Source organism: Cynocephalus volans, chromosome 15, assembly GCF_027409185.1.
Source record: "Cynocephalus volans isolate mCynVol1 chromosome 15, mCynVol1.pri, whole genome shotgun sequence".
Taxonomy (NCBI): domain Eukaryota; kingdom Metazoa; phylum Chordata; class Mammalia; order Dermoptera; family Cynocephalidae; genus Cynocephalus; species Cynocephalus volans.
Genome location: NC_084474.1, coordinates 59,449,450 through 59,475,021, shown reverse-complemented (window position 1 = coordinate 59,475,021; position 25,572 = coordinate 59,449,450).

Below are 25,572 nucleotides of genomic sequence, written 5' to 3'. Positions count from 1 at the left end.
TCTATTCCTTGCAGTTGTTAAAAATCAGTCTACTTACTGCCACCAGCTGTCCCAGCTCAAGTTTCACTTCTGAAAGCCCCCTTCTAATTCATCACACCCACATATGCATTTCAAAACATAACTATATGACTCTCTAACCCTTGGGAGGCCACATGAGGGGCGTTGTCTATCTCTCTCTCTGAATGTTTTTCACTTCCTTTCCCAAAACTTAGCTCCCATGGAATTCTGATGGAAAAGGAAAATGGTCACCTTGTTAAATATTTCACTTAGTTAAATCTTTGTGGTCTTCAGTAAAGGGAAGCATGATGTGTACTGTGTCTCAAGAGGTACTTCCTATTTGTGCTCTTATTTTTTCTCCTCCTTGGACAAACAGTATTTCACTGGAAGTGCTGCTTCATTTAGTCTGATTCATTAGCATCCCTCTTAGCTAACATATGAGAAAACATATCAGCGTTAGGACTTAATCCCTGTCTCATCAATTCTCTGCTTCCTGTGAAATACTGCTACAAAACAAACCTCTTGACCATAAATGTGGAGCCCTATCCACCTGATTGGAAAATGTGAGACACTCCATATTAGACATCCAAAGAGTACTTGCAATTCTGCTTGAAACAAGCTCACTACCATTGGACACAAACTGGGAGATGTCACCCACAACCTGAACCTTGTGTTTTCACTAAAAGAGTTTTTTGGTGGTGGAGTTTATCTCTTACTCTGTTGCTTTTCTTTAGAAAATGTATGCATAAGGACAGTCAACTTGCGTTTTGTAAGACCAACCATTTTTGGTCTTATTTATTTATGTATTTGCTCACTCATTTGTGACAGGATTCAGTGTTATTTTGTTGTGAAGTGGGAGAGGTATTTCTCTAGTATAAAGTATAGATATCTTCCATTTCCTATCAGAAACAAAGAATAAGCAATCATTTTTCTGAATACTTCATTCCTTAACTTTCAAGAGGTGGGTATCAAGTTTTCCTCATTTTTTTATCAAGACCTATTGTGAAAAAAGACAGAATAAGGCTGAGCAGGCACTTTTGGAACAGCAGTGTGCGGAGCTTCATGAACTGTTTTTTTCTCAGTGCAACAGCCATACTGGTAAAAATTAGATATATATATTTTAGTCTAAAGTCTCTGAAATTGTCCTAAGGGCAAACATAAAATAGAAAAACATTTATTCCAGAAAACCTAATGAAGTAAAATCTTGGTAAGAACAGTGAGAATACATGGCATTTGAACCATGACCTGTGCCCTACCCCCGACTTAGTGAAAAATAATTTCTACTCCTGGCAGTTGCTGTCAAAAAGAAAGGGCTCTCTCTCCCCTCAGATTCCAGCTTAGAGCCCTGATTTCTCTCAGGTTGAGAGGACACAAAATACTAGTACTCATTACCTCCAGCTCCACATTGCAGAAACTCATTTCAAGGCAAGAGAGGCTGAGAAGATTATGGCTTCCTTTTCTGCCCAGCCCCCAATTGTAGAATAGAAGTTCTACCTGAGGCATGGCAGGCCAAGAATACAAGGATACTTCAGAAAGTTTGTGGAAAATGGAATTAAAAGATAATCTTTCCATGAACTTTTTGAAGAACCCTCGTACTGGTCTTCAATCACCTCCATCCAAGCTTGTTTGTTGGGCAGAAGTTCCATGCCAGAAGAGACAATCTGAGAAGACCAGTGGATACTTCTCCTGCATAGCACCTCATTCATCAAATAGAAGCGTCATCTGTAGAGGTGTGGTCCACTATTCCCATCCCCAGCTTTGGAGCAGTAACAAAGAGGTTTTGCATAGGGAAAAGGAAAGTCCTAAAAACAGAGATCTTTGTGGCTTTCCCCAAAGGAACTGACTTCATTTGGAACAAGGAGTGGAAAATTTTAAGTCTAAAGGATACTCAAAAACTATGGAGGTTTTGGTGGTAAGGAATTAAGAGGTTGGTAGCTCCATGTAGACCAGCTAAAAGTTCAACACAGAGAACTAGGAAATGAGTCAGCTACGATAAACACTCTTGGGCCCAGAACTAGGCCCAAAGATTAGCCTCAGAGACTACTATCATCAAAAACAATAGAGCAATCATCCAGCAATTAATATAGGCTAACACCTGGGTGTGATAACAATACAGACCAGTTAAAAGCTTAACAGAGAGATGAAGAAAAGAAACAGATGGGTAGAGAGATCCCATCTAAAACCATTGTCATCCGAGGGTAATTATGTGCATGCCAGAGGCTGTGGCCTTTGAAGAGCAACATCAGAGGTTACACACTGAAGAGTAAGTGGACTTCATTGTCATAGTCCAGCCAAGTCACTAAACAAATAACAAACAAAAACAACAATAACAACAAAAACACCAATAAAAGTCAAGAGCAGGAGGGGATCTGTACCCAGAGATATATTATCTAAAATGTCCATTTTCAACAAAAAAGTGTGACATGCAAAGAAACAGAAAAGTGTGATTCGTAAACAGGAAAAATGCAGGCAACAGAATGCCTCTGAGAAGGCCCAGTTGTCATACTTAAAACAAAGACTTGAAATCAACTGTTATAATATATTCAAAATACAGTTTTTAATATATTGAATGTATTTATATATATTCAAAAGACATTGCTTAAGCAAGTAAAGGAGGATATGACACCATCCCATTAAATAGAGAATATCAATACAGAGATAGAAATTATAAAAAAAGAAGCAAGTGGAAATTTTAGAGTTGAAAACAATAACTAAAATGAATAATTTACTAGAAGAGCTCAATAGTAATTAAAATTGGCAGAAGAAATAATCAGCATACTTGAAGTTAGATGGATAGAGAGAATATGCAACCCAAAGAACACAGAGAAAAGAGAGTGAAAAGAAATTAACAGAACTTCAGGGAAATGTGGAACACTACTAAGAACACCAGCATTTGGGAATGAGAATACCCAAAAGGGCAGAAAAAATATTTGAAGAAATGATCACCAAAACACTTCCCAAATTTGATGAAAAACATAAATCACATCCAAAAAGCTCACGAACTCCAAGTAGGGTAAGCTTAAAGAGATTCAGGATGAGACTGAAACTGTCAAATGCCAAAGAAAGAAAACTAAGGGAGACTTTTGAAAGCAGTGAGAGAAGTGACTCATTGTGTACAAGGCAGCATAAATAAGATTAACAGCCAATTTCTCATTAAAAACCATGAACGTCAGAAGATGATGGGATGACATATTCAAAGTCTGAAAGAAAACGTTGTCAAATATGAATCTCATATCCAAAAAAAAGCTATCCTTCGTAAATTAAGGTAAAATAAAGACACTCCCAGATAAACAAAAATGTATACATTCTTTGCTAACAGAGTTGTTTTATAAGAAACACTGTAGGAAGTTCTTCAGACTGAAAGCAAATGATGCCACATACTTACCACATGAAAAAAACCAAAAAGCACCAGTAAAGTTAACTATATATGTAATTATAAAAGACATTGAATTGCATATTTCCACTAACTTCTCTGAGTTAAAAAGCAGTTCTATAAAACAATATGGATATAATTGCGCTATCAGGCCTATAACATATATAAATATAATGTATATGACAATAAGAGCACAAAGGAAGCAGATGGGAGTAAAGTTGCATTTCATTAAGGAAATGACACCAGATGGTAACTTAAATCTAGAAAGAAATGAAGAGAATAAAAAATGGTACTTAAGGAGATTATTATAACAAACTCCATAAATAAATGCTCACTCTTCTTTCTTTTCACAGCCTTCTAAAAAGACAAAATTATGAGAAGTAATAATTATAACAATATACTTTTGGACTTGTAACATATTTAGGCATAATATGTATAACAATTATAGCACAGAAAAGGGGAAGAAAGAACAGAATTATATAGGAGTAACATTTCTAGATCTTGTTGGAATTAAGATAGTATATATTTGAATTAGATTATGATAAATTGAGATATATGTTGTAATCCCTAGAGCAACAACTAAGAAAATAACTTTTAAAAACAGTGAAAAAATCAATAAAGGAATAAAATCATTATACTAGAAAATATTCACTTAATGCAAAAGAAAGCAGTAAGGGGGGAACAGAATAGTAAAAAGAATATGAGGTATATAGAAGCCAAAAAGTAAAATGACAGACTTAAATCCACCCACATCAATAATAACATTAAGTGTAAATACATACAAAAAAATCCAAACAAAATGCAGATATAGTCAGACTAGATGTAAAAAAAAACAAAGATTTAACTATATGTTGTCTACAGGAGACATTTTAAATTCAAGACACAAAAAAGTCTAAAGTAGAAAAAGTGAGAAAAAAAGATACATCATCTAAATAGCGACCAAAAGAAAGCTGTAGTGACTATACTAATAAAAACATAATATAGACTTTGAAACAAAAAAAGTTACTAAAAAGAGGGATATTTTGTAATTATAAAAGAGTCTAAGTACATATGCACTTAACAACAGAGCCACAAAATATATGAAGCAAAACCCAACATAACTAACAGGAGAAAGGGGCAATTAACCCGTAATAGTTGTAGATTTCAATACACCACTTTCAATAATGGATAAAACAACTAGGCAGAAGATCATGAAACAAGTAGAAGACTAGAACTGTATTATTCCACAGAAACATCAGAGCGTTTATTGTATTATAAACTAAGCCTAACAGACATTTATAAAACAATTCATCCTACTAACTGCAAAATACCAATTTTTTCAAGTGTACATGGAACATTCTCCATAATAGACCATATGCTAGGCCATAAAACTAAGTCTCAATGAATTTAAAAGGATTCGGAAATCATACAAAGTATGTTCTTCCTCCAAATGGAAGAAATTAGAAATTAACAACAGAAAGAAACTTGGGAAAATTGCAAACAATGGAACCAAACTGTGCACTACTAAGTAAACAAAGGGTCAAAAAGAAATCACAAAGGAAGTTAGAAAATACTTTGAGATTAATGAAAATGAAAACATAACACTAAAAATTATGAGATACAGCTAAAGCGGTGCTAATAAAGAAATTAATAGTTATATATGTCTGTATCAGAAAAGAATTTCTCAAATAAATAACTTAGATGAAATGAGTGCATTACTAGAAAGGCACAAACTGTTGATACTGACTCAAAAAGAAATAGAAAATATGTACATCCCTGTAACATCTAACAAAATTGAATCAGTAATTTAAAAACTTCGCATGATGAAAAGCCTAGGTGTGGATGGCTTCACTGGTGAATTCTACCAAACTTTTAATGAGGACTCTTCCAAAAACTAGAAAAGGATAGAACACTTCCCAATTAATTCTATGAAGGCACTATTATCCTGATGCCAAAGACATGACAACAAAAGAAAACTGTTGGCCAATAGGTCCTGAATGTAGACACAAGATTTCTCAACAAAATAAAACCAACTCCAGCAACATATAAAAAGATTTATATATCATGAACTACTGGGTTTTATCCCCAGGAAGGCAAAGTTGATTTAACATCCAAAGTCAGTTTAATGTACCATATCAATAGAATGAAGGACAAAACCCCTGTGATCATTTCAAAAGAAGCAGAAAAAGCATTTGAAAAAATCCAACACTCTTTAATGATGAAAACACCCAAAAAACGAGGAAAAGAAAGGAACTTCCTCAATCGGATAAAAGACATCTACAAAAAAATTATGATGGTAAATGACTGATTCTCTCTAAGATCAGGAACCAAGACAAGGATGTTCATTCCTGTTACTTCTGTTCAACATTATACTAGAGGTTCTATCCAGGGCAATTAGGCAAGAAAAATAAATAAAAGTCATCCAGATTGGAAAAAAATAAATAAAATTCTATTTGCAGACAACATGATCATTTATCTAGAAAATACTCAAGTATCCAGAAATAAAAACCTATTATAGCTAATAAATTCAGCAAAGACGCAGGATACAAGAAATTATATTTCTACACACTAACAATGAACACCGAGTGCATCACGGGGTTGGCCCTATTTCTAACAGTTCTGAAGGCTGGGAAGTCCAAGATAAAGGCACTGGAAATTTGGTGTCTGGTGAGGGCCTACTTATAGATTCACAGGAAGCCATCTTTTCACTGAGTCCTCACATGGCAGAGGGGTAAATGTGGTCCCTTGGGCCTCTTTTATAAGGCACTGATCCCATTCATGAGGCCTCTCCCAGAGGTCCCATCTCCTAATACCATCAGCTTGGAGGTTAAGATTTTAACATATGAATTTGGGGGTTGGGGGGAGGTTGAGGAAACAAACATTTAGACCATAGCAGCATGTATGTGTATATGTATATATGATTTATATAATTATAAGTTATATATGTATAATTAGTAACATATAATGTCAAGAAGGAAAATATGCATACCTTCTATAGTCCTCATTTCTGTAACTAAAGATGAGACATTAGGTGGTAGTTTTAACTTCTTCTACATTGCATGTTGCCATTGCCTTTAGATAACACTAGCTGATAATGGCTCTTTACTTGGTAGAGTGACCCAAATTCTCAATCCAGAAGGGCCTGGTCTTTTCTGTATTGAGTTGTGCATATTGTTAGACTATTCTTCCATTGGTATATGAGATCACAGCCCAATTTTGAGGGTACAGGAAGCAAACAATTTTTGAAGTTTAGTCATCAGGGTAGATACTGAGAGAAGCCATTCTCAGTTCCACTCCATGTTTAGTGATCTATGTATTATGAAAAAAAAAAAAAAAAGGCACCAGATATTGGTCACTGGCTTGGAGCACATTTTGCATATTGTAGGAATAAATCCCAGAAGATGTTGTGCTACTGTTAGTGTCATGACCAAATCTTCAATAAAATATTTCCCTTTTTAAGTAATCCAATTGGTTCTAGGTATTTGAATCCATGGCAAACCAGTCAGTCCTTTAAACCCATAGATTTACTTATTTTGCTGTAAAAATAATTTCCTTGATCAGAAGCAATATTAGGTGGGATGTCATGTCAATGGATAGGGCTATTTGTATGTTCACAAATGAAGGTGCTGGCAAATGTGTTTATAGGAAGGTCAGCTGTATGTAATTGTAAAGGTCTATTTTGTAATGAGGAATAATTGTGACAGTCTTCATGATGGACAGGGAAGAGTGCAATCAATCTGCCACCAGTGGTTGGCTAGTCTACCTAGGGAATGATATCTTACTGAGGATTTAATGTTGGCTGCTGATGTTGGTAGATTGGGTACTCACCTAAAGTCATTATTAGCTGCTCCTTGATGAAGGGAAGCCCATATTATTGAGCACAAAAATATATCCATTCCTCTCCCTGTGCCATTTTGTTTATGAGCTCTGCAATAACTCATGAGCTTTCCCAGGAGACTCAAATATTCTCACACTCTGTGGCCATTCAAACAGATCCAAACACAGAAATTTTCTCCAGACTTCCTTGTTCGTAATCATTGAATAAAACTATTAAGGTGAAAATTATAATCAGGATATAATCCATTCTTGATAAGTGCAGTACCTGTATATGTGGGAGTTGGGGCTGAGGAATTTTTATTCTGTTTTTCACCAAAAATCTATGGTATGTTTTGTTAATTTTATGTGAGCTACATATAAAAGGTAAAAGTGGTGTTTTGATTAGTACTGATGGGATAGCAGTTAAGTATGTAACAAGATAGTACATCACTCTGCAAGCAGAATAGGTGCACCTGAACGCCAGTTCAAACACTGCTTTATCCCAAGGTTAAATTAGCAACCAATGACATATATCTTTGCCTTAACTCAAAGTTGAAAACAATAGTAAATGTTATGATTATGATCAAATAGTGGCCACAAATGTCTGTCTTGCCAATCCATTGTCCATTGAATCTATTTGCTGCTATTTCTTACACTGAAATTTTCAACAATCCAGATTTTGAAAATAACTCAAACAATGGGGTTGCAAATTGACTCACATTACTACTCAGATGTGCAAAGAAACTCTGCACATCTGAACAGTATATTGCATATCTGAGTAGTAGTATAAAGAGAAATATATATTATAAATATATATTTAATGTATATATTTTCATATATGCAGAATATGTTAAAATATATATTTATATTTTGTGTATTTTAATATTTAACTTAATATATTTTATATATAACATCTATAAAACATATCCTATATTTTAATATTTAATTTAATGTATATTTTTTGTGTTTAAAATATTTATTTCTCTGTAATTGTTCTACTCTCCTTTACCTGCTCCTTTTCCATTGTATAGCATAAGGAAAGAAAAATCATTTCAAATGATATCTTATTCTCTTTCAGTTCAATGAGACTTTTAAAGTTTTAAATAATCAATTGGGTAACAACTTAGTAAATTCAAAATACAACCCCTCTTCCAACATGAGTCTCTACTGCTCTCCTTTTCAAGATGCAGTCTTCATAGTCACCAGAGCGTCTGGTCCTTGTAGCATTTGGCAAGGAGAGTGTCTGATTATGTGCTTTGTGTTGCCATCATCTGTGGGCAGCTCTGTCCCATCCACTTCCTTCTTAGGGTGGCATTTCCCAGCCCCTTTCTCCTGGTCTTAATGACAGATAAGTACAGACAGAAACAGTCTACCCATTCAGGATTTTCCAAAAATGTTGTTCCCGTTCCACATTCTCATAAATTTAACATTTGGCAGAGCACTGAAAGAAATTCTTTCTGGATCTACTTTCAATGCAAAACTCCAGAAATACCAGGCAAGACTACTAAAGACTTGCTGCAATTCCTGACATTCTATAATTGTTAGATATATATATATTTTTAAGGTATAAGATGCAATGAGTAAGAAAACAAATTGAGTCTACATGGAACATATTTCGAATGGGTCAGATCTTTATTTCCTGAGCCAAATACCACTCTTGGAAGTGTTCTCTCTGAGCATCCTCCATAGTCATCAAAGTAATTTTAAAAAATGTTTTTGTAATATGAAGAGTCTCAAAGTATAGGGCTATAAGAAAGTACTTCTCAAATTTGTAGGTTTTATAGACCACTTCATAACCATTTGCCATATATGCATAGCACAAACTTCAGGAAAATTAAAAACAAACTTAATCATGTATTTTCATAATAAAATTAGAGACAATTTAAAGATAAACCAATAATAATCATTTCATATAATCAAGAAGACATCTATTATTTTCAGTCTTTCACTGAGTTATGTACTTTGGATCTAAAAGGGTCTGCTAGTTGTCTAGAAAATATCCATTCTCCCTTCTTCTTTACTAACATGAAACAGATTTTACAGAGATTGCATGTATTCAGCTATAACAATTACATTTCTCAGCCTCCCTTGCAGCCAGATGTGACAATATTCTGGCCAATGAGATATCTGTTAGTGTTTCTGGGAACACTCTTCAAAAGAAAGCCAACTCAATTGGCATATACTCTTTTGACTCTTTGCAATTCCTCATTAATGATTGAAAGTAGACATCATGGTTGCAGCCATCTTTTGAAGACCCATGAATGAAAGGCCAAGAAAATATCATAGAACTTAGCCCTGACATTCTATACAAGTTTTGGGCAGCTTAATTTTAGATTCCTGTTCTGTGAGAGAAAAATAAACCCCCATCTTGTTTAGGCCACTGTTATTTAGGTTTCTCTTTATAAATGGTCAAACACAATCTCTAACTTATACAGATTCTGTGAATGATAAGTGAAGACTTTTAAGGCCTCTCCAAAATAGATTCATGAGATGCTGCCTCTTCAGCTTTGATTACTGTAGAAGGTAAAGAGACCGAGATAAAAGGGCTTTGGTCTTAGTGGCCTCAATGGTCACAAGCCACTACTGTGTTAAAATTCTTCAGTCACAAATATCTGATCCAACATGGTTTCAGCGATTAGGGTGGCTGTCCCTGTGAAGCTTGAATACTAAATTCTAACTTTACTTTGGTCAAAATCTTATTCAGTTGGCTTTTTCTAAAGAAAGTTAGAAGGGTACCCTAGATGAGGTACATACTAACTCTTCTGTGGGGCCAGATCTAGAAAACATGCAGGCAGCGGTGTTGACAGGGATAAATCCCAACCTATTTAAAGTACTAGCCCAGCTCTGTTAGCACATAGAACACAGAGAAGTTCAATGTTTTTTCCACTTATTTCCTGTGAGCTGATGCCTGCAGGAGAGAGAGAACTGACGTTGACAACAGCCGGTACATCTTACTGCTGAGGCTGTACCATCTAAATCCCCCAGACTAAGTCCAGAGTTTTAAGTTTAATGAGAATTTTTTTAAGAAGAGAGAGAGAGAAGGCAACTGCAAAACAGGGATACCATATTTTTCTTCCACAAATGAGATAAGGTTGTGTTTAGGATGAGCAACATAAAATAAATGAAAATATTCATTGAATTTCACGGGAAAAGAGGTCTAGAGAAGCTTCATTGTCTCAGTTCAAGACCTTCTGAGAATACACTAAAGAATTTCAAATCAATATTATAATTTCCAAGTCCTAGGACCCTGAAAACTTCCCAGATGGCAGGCAAAAGGCTGTCTGTTACCATATAGATCTACGCACACACATGAAAAATTAGTTTTCTATAAACTGAATTCATATTATTGGCATTATTTCTCCAGTTATGAGTAGTTTTGGGGTCAGACTTAAAATTATCAAATACCTATGCTAATGAGAATACATTAAAGAAATGCCTTCCTGTGCCTAAAAATAAAAGCTGATTTTATAAGACTGCACATATCACAACAGAACACCCATTGCAAATAAAGATAGACCCTAAAAGGATTTCTGCTCTCATCACTTGGCCCTACAATTATAGAATATAGAACACATTTTTGAGATTTAGTGGTTGCTATAGGAGTCTTATAAAGGAGTATATCTAGGTTGCTAAGACACTCAATGACTAATATCAGGTTAGGAATTGGGCACTGCAAAGTGGAGGAAGCTCACAGGGTTATAGGAATTCAGTGTTCCCCCAGCCCTATCCCCTTTAGCTTCTTGATATGTGCAGGAAGATGTGGGGGGAAGCCTATAGCCTGTTGGTGCTTTGGTGGATTACATAACCTCTGCCTCCCCTTGGGTGATACTTGCTTTTCATTATCTACAAAGCTATCACCTTTGACTGCCAAGGGGCAGTAGTCTGTCAAAACAAGGAGAGGGAGCACAGGGTGATATCTCTTGTCAGCTGGAGTGTGTCTAGGTGTGACACTTAGTAGTCTATCCACAAAATAGATCTCCTGGCCCTAAAATGGGTAGGCACTGATAAGTTTGAGGACTATGTACATGGAATGTTTTTTTAAAGTGTGGGTTGACAGCAATCAAATTACATATGTGCTCAGAAAAGATAAAATGGGAAAAGCTTGGGTGGCCATAAAAGCTCACTAAGATTTCAGCATTAAGTACTGATAAAGTTACGGCAAAAGAGATGCAGATGTACTTTTCTTTTGGCCCCTTTGTAAGGTCACTGATATTATCACCAGGGATCTAGTCACAGTTATTTGGGGAGTCTCAAGAAGACACTGTCTACGCTAAGGGAGGGATGAATGGTAGCTTGGAGATGTCTCTCAAGCTGAGCCTACTATAGCTGTCATTGTGTTACCATGGGCAATTTTTCACTTTCTCTGTTGGTAATGGAACTGCAGGGAGCAGCACAATGCCTGACCATGGGCTGAAAGAAGGCTTAAGAGGAAAGAACTAAGGGCTCTGGTCTGAAATCCTCAGCGTTTTCTCCAAGGGCATTTACATGTTGCTGCAAAATCAGAATAACATGTAAAACAAATTAGGGTTGCTCAGCTATAGGTTACAGTGACCAAAATAATGTTAGCAAAAAATTATTGTTGCCCCATAAGAATATTACAGGGTGATACTGGCTATACTGATAGAGAAAGGAGTTTAGAAGGATGGCAGAAAATGAGTTTTTTTCCATCAAGGTGGTAGAGGACTGAATTCCAAAATGTGACTCTTCCATGTATTATGAGCACATTATGATGTAGGGGTTCTGTAGATTGGTATAAGAACCATAAATGAGCTAATAGAATCCATTAAATAAGACAGGAAACACCCTATAAGATGGACTGGAAATGCCCTGGGAGGTAGATGAATGTCTAGTCCAGTAGCTTTTAGACTTTAACGGGCATTAAAATCACTTTGGAGGGCTTGTTAAAATGCAAATTTCCAAGCACAGTCTCCAGAGTTTCTGTTTCAATAGGTCAGAAAGAGAGCTCGAGAATTTGCATATTTAATGAGTTCTTAGGTGATGAAGCTGCCGACTGTCTGTGAACCACACTTGACAACCATTGGTTTAGATTCTTGTACCACTAGTCAGCTGACTGACCTCAAAATTTAAAATCTTCTCTACTTTGGATTCCAGTTTTTTTATATTAGGGAAAAGAAGTCATCAGTAGGACTTCTTCAACCTTAGAAATTCTAATTGTAGAACTGTATAACTATAACCATTATGGAGATCTTATTGGCAAAAGTATGGGAAATGACACCTGATGATGTCTTAGCATGTTCCTCACACATATTTCATTCTTACAACCACCCTGGAAGTTGAGAACTATTTTATAAGGAGTGCATAGTAAAGGGTAAAGCAAATAAACTTTCAAAACCAGGCCATTTTATCTTAGAGCACATGTTTTCTTCCTCTGTGCTACTTTATTTCCTGAATTTAGAGTACTATACTTTGAATGTGCACCTGTGTTTTTAATCAGCCTTCTCAGAGTGTTTCCTGTAGAAGTCATTTCCACCATTGATTCTTACTTTTATTAGAGTGAAGGTTTATATTTACAAAAAAGTAACTTGGGGAATTCTAGTTGAGCCAAGATGGAATAGTTCCCTTCCCTCCATGTCTTCCCTCTTTTACTTAGAAAGCCCTGAATATTACTAAACAAACAAGCATAGGAAGTTTCTGAAAGGCAGAAAGAATAAGGTAACTTCAGAGCTGAGGAATGACATGGCAATAAGTTCTCTGGGTTTCTATATTGCCTCCTATAGATGCCAGACAGGGTGCTGCAGAAGTCCCCAACCCAGCCTCCAGCCATAACAGACAACAGATCTGCAAGAACACATACCAATACGGAGCTGATTCAGATACTGAAATTATAAGGATTTTAAAGCAGCTATCATAAAAATGCTCCCACAGGCAGTTGTGAATTTTCTTGAAATAAGGAAAGAACAGAAAATCTGCTTAAAGAAATAGAAATTATAAAGCATACCAAATGAAAACTATGAAACTGAAAAATACAATAACAGATTTAAACAAAACAAAACCTTACTGGATAGGCTCAATACTAGAGTGGAGATGACAGAGGAAAGAACCATTGAACTTGAGAACAGAGCAATAAATTCATCCAATATGAACAACAGAAAGTACACTGAAAATAGATAGTTTCATGGACCTGTGGGAAATAACAGAAGAGCTAACATTTGTATCATTGGAATTCTAGAGAGAGAGAAATGAGAGAGTGGGATTGAAAAGTTTTCGTAGAAATATTTGCTGAAAATTTCCCAAATTTGGTTGAAAGATATGAACTTACAGACACAAGTAGCTGAGCAAATATGATCAACACAAAGAAATCCAAGTCAAGATGCATTATAATTAAACTTCTGTAAACAAAGAACAAAGAAAAAATTATAAAATTAGCCAATAAGAAACAAAGCATTACTTACAGAGGAATTCATAAGATTATGAGTTCTCGGCTAAAACCATGGAGTACAGAGGCAGGAAGTGTCACAACATTTTTTCAAGTAGAGAAAGAAAAAAACTCTCAGCTCTGAATTCTATATCTAACCAAAACATCCTTCAGCAATTAAAAGAAAATAAAGACGCAGGAAAATTAATATAAGTTGTTAGATAACCAACCTACCCTTAAGAAATTGCTATAGGAATTCTCTAAGCAGAAAATAAACAATAACAAAGGAAGGTTTAGAATTTCAGAAAGGAAAGAACAGAATATGTAAAAGTAAGGATAAGCAAACTTTCCTGTTTCTTGTAAATTTTTTAAATCATATGGTCGAAGCAAAAATTTAACACCTGATGTAGTGCTCAATGTACACAGAAGAAATATTTAAGACACTTATATTTCAAAAGTGGAGAGGATAAAGAACCTAACCAGAAATGAGGTATTGACACATAACTCTAAGGAGTGAAACAGTGATACCAGTAGACTATGGTAAATTACATATGTATGTTGCACCTAGACCAAACACTAACTACACAAAGCAACATAATCAAAAACATTATACATAAATCAATATGGGTTCCTAAAACTATGCTCAAATTACCCAAAAAAAAGGTAAAGAAAAAGAAACAGAGGAATAGGAAACATATGAAGTAAACAGAAAATAAATAAACAATAAAAAAATAGAACTAATGCACGACTTCAGTAATATTGCTAGGTGTAAAATCAACATACAAAATCAACCACTTTTCTTTGTACCAAAAACAAACATGTGGAAGCCAAAATTAAAAGCACAATGCCATACATAATAATTCCTCAGACATGAAATGCTTAGGTATAAGGTTAATAAAACATGGACAAGATATGCTGAAAATTACAAAGATGGTGATAAAAAATCAAAGAAGAACTAAACAAATGAGATATTGGTATCTCCCATTTATTTCATGGATTGGAATGCTAAACATAGCAAAGATGTTAATCCTTCCCCAATTTACAGATTTAATGCAATTCCTGTCAAAATCTCAGTAAATATTGGTAGGCATAGACTAGCTTATTCTACAATTTATTTGCAAAGGAGCAGGTCTTGGGGGGAAAGAAAGAAGTGGGAGGATCCACTCTACCCAATATTAAAGCCTAAAACACGGTAGTTAAGAAATTGGCAAAAGACGTAAACAGACATTTCATTGATGCAAATAAGCATATGAAGATGTTCAATATCATTAGTGGCTAGGTAAATGCAAATTAAAACCACAACGAGATATTGCTATACACTTAAAAGAATAGCTAAAAAAAAAAAAAAAAAACAACCCACCACCATCAAATGCTGGCAATACTAGATCACTCATCTATTGCTGGTGGGAATACAAAATAGTTCCTGGGGAACTACTGTGAAGAAAATAGTTTAAATGTCCCAAATCCATATTAGAGTCTTTTTCAGTCAAACAGAGTTTTAATACGAGTAGAAACTTTGCCCAATAATTAATTCACATTTATTTGAGCACAAAGTAAAGCCCTTCCAATAAAGTCATAAATTTCTCCAGTTCCTTGATATCACAACCAAAAAATAATCTGCATCCTTCCCAGAGTTAATCTCTCTAGCAATGCTAGATCCTAACCCTTTCTTATCTTAGGAGCTTCACTCCATCAATTATCCACTATCTCTGGGATTTTTAATTTTTCCTTCTCTGATAGTTTTTAACCTACAACCTGCACATTTGCCAAAATCTCTTCTAAGTTTTGTACCCTCCTCCAGTTACTTCCTTTTCTCCTCACTTTTTAGTTAAGCCTTGTAAGAGAATGATCTACTTTCACTTTCACACTTTTCTTACTTTAAACTCTTTAACCCACTGCAGTCTGTTTTCTGCCTCCTAACACTCCACTGAAACTGTTGCCAGTAAGGTCACCTCTAATCTCTTAGTTGCTAAATCCAACTCTCCATTCTTATCTTACTTAACATTTAACACTTACTTAACAGCAGAATTTGACCCACTGACTGTGGTCTCTTTCTTTAAATTCTCTTCCTTTGGCATTGTTGATCCCTTTCCCTTTCTCTCCTGGTTTTTCTCCGCCCTCTTTGGCCCATTCTTTCTGTATCTCTTCATTTTATCCCCTTAAATATTGGCATTTCCCAGAACTGATGATATGCTTTTCTTGCTCTCCAAATCTGACTTTCTTGTCTCACCCACCCCACAGCCTCAGGCTGTCATTTCTGCAGGGGGTCCCAAATTTATCTCTCCCAATGAGACGTCTCTTGAGCCATGACCCATATGCCATTTAGATGTTCCTTGAGCATCTCGAACTGAGAATCTCCAAAGTGAATTCATCAGCTTCCTAACTGTTCTTTTTCCTGTATTCCTCATTCTATCATTGATTCCTTTCTCTCTTACCGATCACATCCTGTTGATACAGTACCTTAATATTTTTTGGACTTCATCCCTTAATCTCCAACATAAATCTTTCAGTTTAAGCCACTATTTCTTTCCCTAAATTTAGTTCTTTCTTCTTTTGTTTAGTCCTACCATTTTCTAATGTTCATACTTCATACTGTTTCCTGTGTTACTTTTCTGAAGTAGAACTATGACCAAATCACTTTCTTGCTCTGAATCCTTAAATCTTTATATTCTTTAATATAAAATTCAAACTACTTAGTTAGTAAGGCATAGCAGAACTACTTAGTAAGGCATACTTTGTGATCTTTTCCTGCTTTTTTCTTGTACCATTTAGGAATACTTTTCACTATAAGTAATGGAAAATCTGAATTAATAAGAATAAAATATAAAGGTATATTTTATTCCCATAAGAAGAAGTCTGGAAGTAGGCAGTTCTAAAGCAACTCAAAAATGTCATCTAATATCCATGACCGTGGATTTTATCACTGTTATCCAGCTATAGTATGTTGGTTTGTTGTCTCATGGTCACAAGAAGAGTACTTTACTTTCAGTTATCTCATTTGTTTTAAAGGCTGAAAGAAAATTGAAAGGGATGTACTAAGTACGCCATTCTGATAGCACCATTGTGACCATTGTGCTTTCTTCTAGCATTGTCATCATCGAGGCAATCCTCTTTCCCCCCTGGGAAAGTCCAAATTCCTTGAAGGTAAGGACTATTCTTTTTTATAATGTGTTAAAATATATAATGTAAAATTTATTACCATGTAATTTTTCAACTATAAAGCGTACAATTCAGTGGCATTAATTACATTCAAAATTTTGTGAAAGCATCACCAGTATCTATTTACAAAGCTTTTTCATCACCCCAAACAGGAACTGTACCCTTTAGGCAATAACTCTCCATTCCCTCCTTCCCCTAGCTCCTGATAATCTCTAATATACTTTCAGTCTCTGTAAATTTGATTGTTCTAGATATTTCATATAAGTGGAGCCATACAATATCTGTCCTTTAGTATCTGTCTATTTTGCTTAGAATAAAGTTTTCGAGATTCATCCATGTTGTAGCATATATTGGAAATTGATTCATTTATATGGCTGAATAATACTCTATTGTACATATATACTACATTTTGTTTTCTCCACTCATCTCTATTTCTTTTTTAAATCTTCTATATCTTCATATCCTAGCTTTATTGCCTGGTGCTTAGCAGGTACTTATTATTAATGTTTGTTGAATGAGAAAATGAATGCCAGATATTCTTCACCTTTTACTTACTTTCATAAAAATATGCTGAACATCAATTTTATGCATAAATTTGAATATTGAAATTTTATAGTGAGAAAACAGGGAGTGAAGTAACTGGTCACCTACATCACTTTTTCCGCTAAATAGGGATAGATCCAGGCAATAGACTAGACCATTCACAGTTTCCTGAGTCTTGCTTTCATGATACAACTTTGATCTGTTGCACAGGTGAGATGAGAATATTTAAAGTACTTGGTTCAAAATAAGCACAAGTCATGGAAGCTTTGAATGCTATTTTAAAGACTATTTTATGGAAAACAGGTCTGTTTTAAATATTTTGAGGAAGTGCATTCTATGATATGACTTGTGTTCTAGGAAAATTATGGATCATATAAGGAATGAATTATAATTCATATTAATATGTGTATCAATCTATGCATAGCGCTTTTCTACATGATGAATATTTTAAGAAGTGGTAGTTAATACAGAACTTCTTAGAGACCCACTAGTAGATTTCCAGGTGATTTTGATAAATTCTATTTTTCATTATTTTATTTTTTTTTTAATTTTATTTTATCGATATACATTGTAGCTGATTATTGCTCCCCATCACCAAAACCTCCCTCCCTTCTCCCTCCCCCCCTCACCCCCAACATGTCCTTTCTGTTTGCTTGTCGTATCAACTTCAAATAATTGTGGTTGTTATATCTTCTTCCCCCCCCCCCGGTTTTTGTGTGTGTGTGTGTGTGTGTGTGTGTGAATTTATATATTAATTTTTAGCTCCCACCAATAAGTGAGAACATGTGGTATTTCTCTTACTGTGCCTGACTTGTTTCACTTAACATAATTCTCTCAAGGTCCATCCATGTTGTTGCAAATGGCAGTATTTCATTCGTTTTTATAGCTGAGTAGTATTCCATTGTGTAGATGTACCACATTTTCCGTGTCCACTCATCTGAATAACTCTTTTTTAGAGCAATACTTAAACTGAGTATTGGAGACTCATGCAGAACCAGACAGTTATGTTTTTAAAATGAAAAATAAAAAAAGCAAACAGATATTGTCTTTAACTAAACCTCAGACAAAAATAAGTTAATGTAGGAATTGTTTTAATTAATTTGTTTCCAATGTTTGTTTTCAATTTTGACACTTGCTCCAGTTTAACTAGTAGCATGCATGTGCGTGTTTATGTGTGTGTGTGTATAAACATGTGCACACACATGTGAAGGAAGCCAAATAAAATTAATGGGAAAATCAGAAACAAGATTTCATAAAGATATGTTGTATATTTTTGAGAGGTGGAGACCTAAATGATTTTACATCACCATTTTCCACTAAAACTTTTTTTTGTTTTTAAAATTTGTTAATTATCAGTATTTAACTGTGGTCTATAGAAATCAAGTTTATTATTTTTCTGAAAATCCTGGGGTAGAAGTTTGAACAAAAATCCACAGTATAGGCCATGCTATTAGCCTAATGATGTTAGCCTTTTTAATTCAAAGTGCTTCTTTGTATTACTTAATCAAATAGTAGAAATGTATGCATTCTATTGATGTCTGATATATTCACATTAAATGTTTATTATTTATTTGCCAGAAAATTTTAAATGTGTATTGTTAAGATGGCTTGTATAAGGACTGGTTTTTCTAAATAATAAATGGTAGAGCTGTAGAAATTTTTTAAATGAATATAGCTTGAACATCTGAGATTTTGCCAGAGGAAGATGGAAATTTTCAGGGTTTTTCCTAATTTCGAAGTGTATTAATGTATTCTATCAACATTTGTAGCCAGGAGAACAGTGTGTATGTAATACAGGAACATTTGACTATTTAAAGTAGTAATGACTCTTAAAGATTATTACCTGTTACAGATATCCTCAGAATATGTTCATTACAGCAACAACTTTGAGCAGTACTCCTTGTAAAAGGGTTCTGTTGTCAATTATATTTGAGAAAGGGTAGGTTAAGATGTATGTGAAAACAAACCATCCCAAAATCTCTTACAACTATTATTTACTTTCAGTTCACATTGCATGAGAAGAATGAAACTAGACCCCTATCTCTCACCATATACAAAAACCCACACAAAATGGATTAAAAACTTAAATGTAAGGCCTGAAACTATGAAACTGCTAGAAGAAGACATGGTGGAAATGTTCCAAGATGTAGGACCTAGTAAAGATTTTATGAATAATACCCCCAAAGCACAGACAACAAAAGCAAAAATAAACAAATGGAATTTTATAAAACTTAAAAGCTTCTGCACAACAAAGGAAACAATCAACAGAGTGAAGAGACAATCTGTAGAATGGGAGAAAATATTTGCAAACTATTCATCTAACAAAGGACTATATTGAGAATATACAAAGAACACAAACAACTCAATATTAATAGTAATAAATACCCAATTTAAAAATAAGCAAGGGAGCTGAATAGACATTTCTCAAAAGAAGACATAAACATGGCCAACAGGTGTATAAAAAAATGCTCAACATCACTAATCATCAGGGAAATGCAATTCAAAACCACATTGAGATACTATCTCACCACAGTTAGACCAGCTATTATCAAAAAGACAGAAAACAACATATGCTGGCTAGGATGTGGAGAAAGGGGAAGCTTTATACATTATTGGTGGGATTGTAAATTAGTGCAGCCATTATGGAAAACAGCATAGAGGTTTCTCAAACAGCTACAGATAGAACTACCATATGATCCAGCAATCTCACTAATGGGTACACACCCAAAGAAATGGAAATCATCATGTTGAAGGGATAACTGCATTCCTGTGTTTATCACAGCTCTGTTCACAATAGTCAAGATATGGAACCAACCTAAATGTTCATTGACAGATGATTGGATAAAGAAAATGTGCTGTATATATGTACAAAGGAATATTACTCAACCATAAAAAACAATGAAATTCTGCCATTCACAGCAGCATGAATGAACTTGGAGAAAATTATGTTAAGTGAAATAAGTGAAGCACAGAAAGAGAAATATCGCATGTTCTCACTCATATGTGGAAGCTAAAACAAACAAACAAATAAACAAACAACAAGAAATGAATGAATAATAAGTTGAACTGTTAAAATAAGAGAGAAGAACTCTGGTTACCAGAGGTGGGAAAGGGAACAGAAGAGGCGGTGTGAGAGGCTGGTTAATAGACACAAAATTACAGGTAGATAGAAAAAAATAAGTTATTTTGGTGTACAGTTGACCCAGGGATCTATAATTAACAATGATTTACTGCATGTTATCAAAGGACTAGAAGAGAAGAGATCAAATGTGCACATCACAAAGTAATGATTAAATTATGAATTTATTAAAAGACAAATATGCTAATTACTCTGATTAGATCATCACACATTATATACATGTATTGAAATATAATTCTGTACCCCATAAATATGTACAATCAATAAATTTCAATAAAAAATTAATTTAAAATGTAATTCTAATAAACTTCAGGCACATACAAATTCAATTTTAAAAGCTTAGAAAAAAATAAATATTAACCACATATAAGCTAAATTTATCAGCCTCAACTAATCATGTACCATGCCCATTATTTTTCTCCTTATCCAGGCTCAGTGATGTCACACTTATTGTCCTCCCTCTCTCTTTTATTCAATTTGTCATCCAAATCCCTGATTTTTTCTGTAACTGCCTCTTTAACATATCCTTTGATTTTTTTCCAATTATATGTTATAGTTGAGAACTCATCAATTCATGGCAGAATTACTGAAACAGACTCTCAATGAATTCCTTTCTTTAGCCTCATCTCCTATACGTCATGGACCTTGCTACAGGGATTTCATCACTTGGGTACCCAACTCAAGAACATATTTTTTTCACTTCCTGTATAATTAAGAATAAAATCCAATGTCCATCATTTTAAGTATTCCCTATTGGTCTTACATTAATGATTAACTATTGTTGTTTATGTTAAAGAGGCCTCCATATTGATTATTTTCTACATCCTTTTACTATGTCCTTTCAACTGAAACTTTCAATTTTCTATTCTCAGATTCTCAGAGCCTTGTTGCTGGTACCATAATCTTGGCCCTTATATTGAACAGGCTATGAATCTTGACTCATTGATGAGACCGTAAGCTCTTAAACAGCAGGAACCATAGCCTGTAGATCACCTAAAATATGACAGGCTTATATTATATTCTGGGGAAATAGCAATAGAAATTTTTCTTTGAGACATCCATTCTTTATTCAAATGTAATATTATGAAATATCAATAAAAGGTTTATCAAATACAGAAAAGTTGAAAATCAAATGGGAAATTAATATTATTAATTAATTATATAATATAAATTTATTCATATGTATATTTGAACATGAATCTAACCTGTGTTCTGTTCCTACATATTCACACATACCACAACTTGAATATGCAGAGGAAATGCAACTTCTTTAATATTTCTATAACTAATCGGATCTTTCTTGTAAGGTTCACCTCTCCACAGACTAATGGGGAAGAAAATAAACTAAAAATTGCATCAAATAACCCTTTTAAATAATGCTTACCATTTCACTGGATAAGAATACCCAGACTCTCAGATAAACCCCTCTATGCTACTTCTCTCTCTAAGATGATGTCTTGTGTTGCTGCTGGAACTTGTGACAGGGCCACTTGATACTCATTTGGACTCATCTGGAAATAAGTGTGGCTCAAGAAAGTAACATTTCAGTATCCCCCTTTGACCATGCAGCCCAGCCAAATTACTCTTAGATGGATCTAAGACAGTCTTTGAAGAGACCTCCTTCCAAATCTCAATGAAGAAGCAGGTGTTGGGGAGTGAAGGGCTCCCTTCTACCCTAAACATTTGTGCTTGCTTATATATATAACCCAGAGAAGAATAACATCAATGTACCTTTGCATTGTATCATCAATGCTCCTTTGCATTTCTACTTCTTCTTTCTCCTGCTAATCTCCAAAATGGAAGGGGTGGGTGTTTCTTTTCTTAGCCTTCTTTTCCCAAATGTTAACTAGGCCTTAATGGTGGCCAATAATATCTCCTCTACTGTGGGAGAATTCTATGAGCATGGGTCATGCAGACTTGCTTGTTAATGATAAAGTAGGAAATAAATCTGGAAAATTGTCTTTCAAGATAATAGCCTGTCATGCTGCTTAATTCTACGTTTACTTTCAAAAGCTGGATACACATACACTTTTGTCTTTCTTTTTGAATGCCTTCTGCAACATTTCTAACATCTCCTCTCTAAACTCAGAGATGGATGCCAGAGGCCAAGACAGTGAAGGTCATGTACGAGGAAGAACAAAAAAGAAAATCACATTAAAATTTAAAACTATTATCTTTGTTAGAAATTATTTAAACATATAGTATATGGTTTATATTCCCACTTTTAAGATTGAAATTTTCCATACTTTAACTCTAAAAACACTTTCCTATTTCATGCCCATTATTCAAAATCATCTCCTCTCTAAAATCCCTCCTTAAAACTTTTCTGAACCCTTTCATAAGGAGTGAGCCTGAAGGTCTTTTCTTAAAGACAAGAAAGCAGGTTGAATTTAAATAAAAGAGATAATAGAGTAGACCAAGCATATGGGGGAAAAAATTAATAAGCTCATCTTTTTCGAGTGGCTTTCTCCATCGAGTTTTTACATTTTAACTCCTTGTTTTATTTTTTATCTCTGGTGTAGAAATATTCTTCATGGATTGTAATGCTTTCCATTTTGAAATACATCAAATTCATTTCAACCTCTACTAATAATAGTAGTAAATTTAAAATAAAATGCCAGTAAATGTCACATTGATTTTTCTTCTTACTCAAATGGAGATAATAATACCCTTTCCAAGTCCTTCTCTAGGAGTCTATGAGGATAAAATGGATAAAGTTTTAGGATGATTTAAGCTCATTAGGGAAACAATATGAAGTATAATATTTCACATCCCTTCATAGTTCACACTTCCTTGAACTACTTTCTAATTCACCATACTTGTAGGCTTTTTGGGTTTCTCGTGTGTTCACATATATTTTATATCTTTATGCAAAATAAAATAAGATAAATTGGGTTATAAATGTATTTATTAAGTAGTTAATAGCATGCAAGCAAAACATGAAGCAAATGTGTACAAAATTGAGGACTGTATTGTCTTTGAAATGTTAATTTCTATTGCAGACAGCATTGTATTTGTATAAAAATATAATTTATGCCATTTTCAGATTTGTTTTCCTTTTAATTTTTAATAAACTTTTTGTACAGAAATGGATATATACCTCACTAATATGGCTTATGGTAAAATATTTAAGTAAGTCCCAAGCTTGCCTAGAAGATTGTGCTGGCTCTGAAGGCTACTAATATTAGGCTATAAGAAGGTAAGTGTGGTTTCCAATGTTAAGTCTGCTACATTAGTGGGACTGAACATGAATTACATCTTACTTATTTATATAGAGAAATATGGACCATTTGCATAGTGTATTTTATGATATGTTTATTATGCTGTATCCTAAGTTTTCAACAATTTAAAAACAGATAGTTTCTTTAACATCTTGACAAATTAAAGAACACCGTAATCATCACTAGTGATCCAAGATGCTATACTCCAAATGACACTCTAGGTGTCCAAGTGCTTATAGAATATTTGTAAACCAAAGCTCTAAAAATTATACATATTTAGTAAAGTCCCCAAATATACATAGCATGAAAATTTTCTTTTTCTTTTTGTCTTCTTGAGAGTTAGTTTAGATGGAAGTCAGGAAAGTGAATGTAGACCTGCCATTTTTCCACCTGTATTAAAGAAACAAGATGTTAAAATCTGCCTCTCTTTCCCTGACTGGTCACACTTCCAGATAAAAGAACTGAATTGAATGTATAAATATTGGCAGCTCCCACGGCTGTGCTTCATCCTGAGCCTGCCGGGCGTGGAAAGACGTACACAAGCCTTTCCAAGCAAGCCTGGAGGGGCTTGTTTGGCAGGGTTCAAACCTCTGGCGGACAACCAGCTGCAGCTCTGATGAAAATAAACGTTAAATAAATCCTGACTTATTTTGAAATATGTGTCTGACTTTTCTATAACCAGTGTTTTCATACCTCCAATTGTGGTGAAAATGTCCCCACTTCAAAAATATCAGATGACACTGATGTTTTTGTTTCTTCCTTGTCCAGCAAAACCTTACGATCTGGTGCATGCAAACTGTGTGCACACAGTCCTCACAGTCTGCATTTTATAAACCATTTTGAGGGTGTTTGAGCATAACAAAAACCAAATAGCCATTACTTGTGTGTTAATTACCTCCCTCCCAAAACATTCCATGAAAGCAGGGTGGTTTTTTTTGTTTTGTTTTGTTTGTTTGCGTGTGTTTTTCTGTTTAGTCAGTGATGAACCTATATGAAAATTTTAGTTACATATAAAATGTAATAATATCTAGATACCCACTTCCCCTTGCATACTCTCTGTACTTATCTCTTTCCCATTTGCTCTGCTAAAGACAACTTAGTCTACTTCTCACTTCATGACTCTTGTACTTGGCTATTCTTCTGCCTAGAATGTTCTTGCCTCAGATTGCATCATTCAGATCTCTGCTCAATGTCACCACCTCAGAGAGCTCTTCTCTGACAATACTGTCTTCTTCCATCCCTGATCACACTGTTTATTTTTCTTCAGAACTCCTTATTGCTAATATTGTGTGTATATAGCTTTTAGTATACTTTAAATTTTTCTCCCACTTCCACTAAAATATAAGTTCCACAAGAGCAGGAACTTTGTCTATTTTGTTACTGTATCCCCTGCACACACAGTGGGTGCTTCATAAATTACTGTCTAGTGGATGAACGCTCATTATTAAAGTATAGACGAACTGAATATGGATTATACAAAAATCTGAGAGTACCTATATGAATGTAAAAACAATAAATAAAATGTTGTATACATTTTGAAAATGCTGATTAAATATTGCAAAGAAGAAAAAGACCCAGAGCTTCTCCCATAATGCTAGTTTTACATTCATTCTATTGTATTTTTTTAATGAGAAGTTGCTGGGTGACGTACCAGGTGAACCTGCCTTGTATTGAATCCTAGTTATTAGGAAAAAATGTGAAAGCAAATATGTAATGAAGGAAGAAAGTACCTTTCAGTTCTCAAATAACATCTTTTAAAAAATATTTCCACAAATTAAAGTTCTGCATTCTTTTAAAAGCCTTGAAATGTTTTCCCACCTAAGGTGGTGTAGAGATTATTAGTGATATATTCTGGGGTGAATCTTACCCCTACCAGTGTGTAGATGGTATAGGATCATCATTGACACATACGGAGGCAGATGTTATTATTACTAATATGCACTTGGCCTGGCAAACACAGCAATGTTTA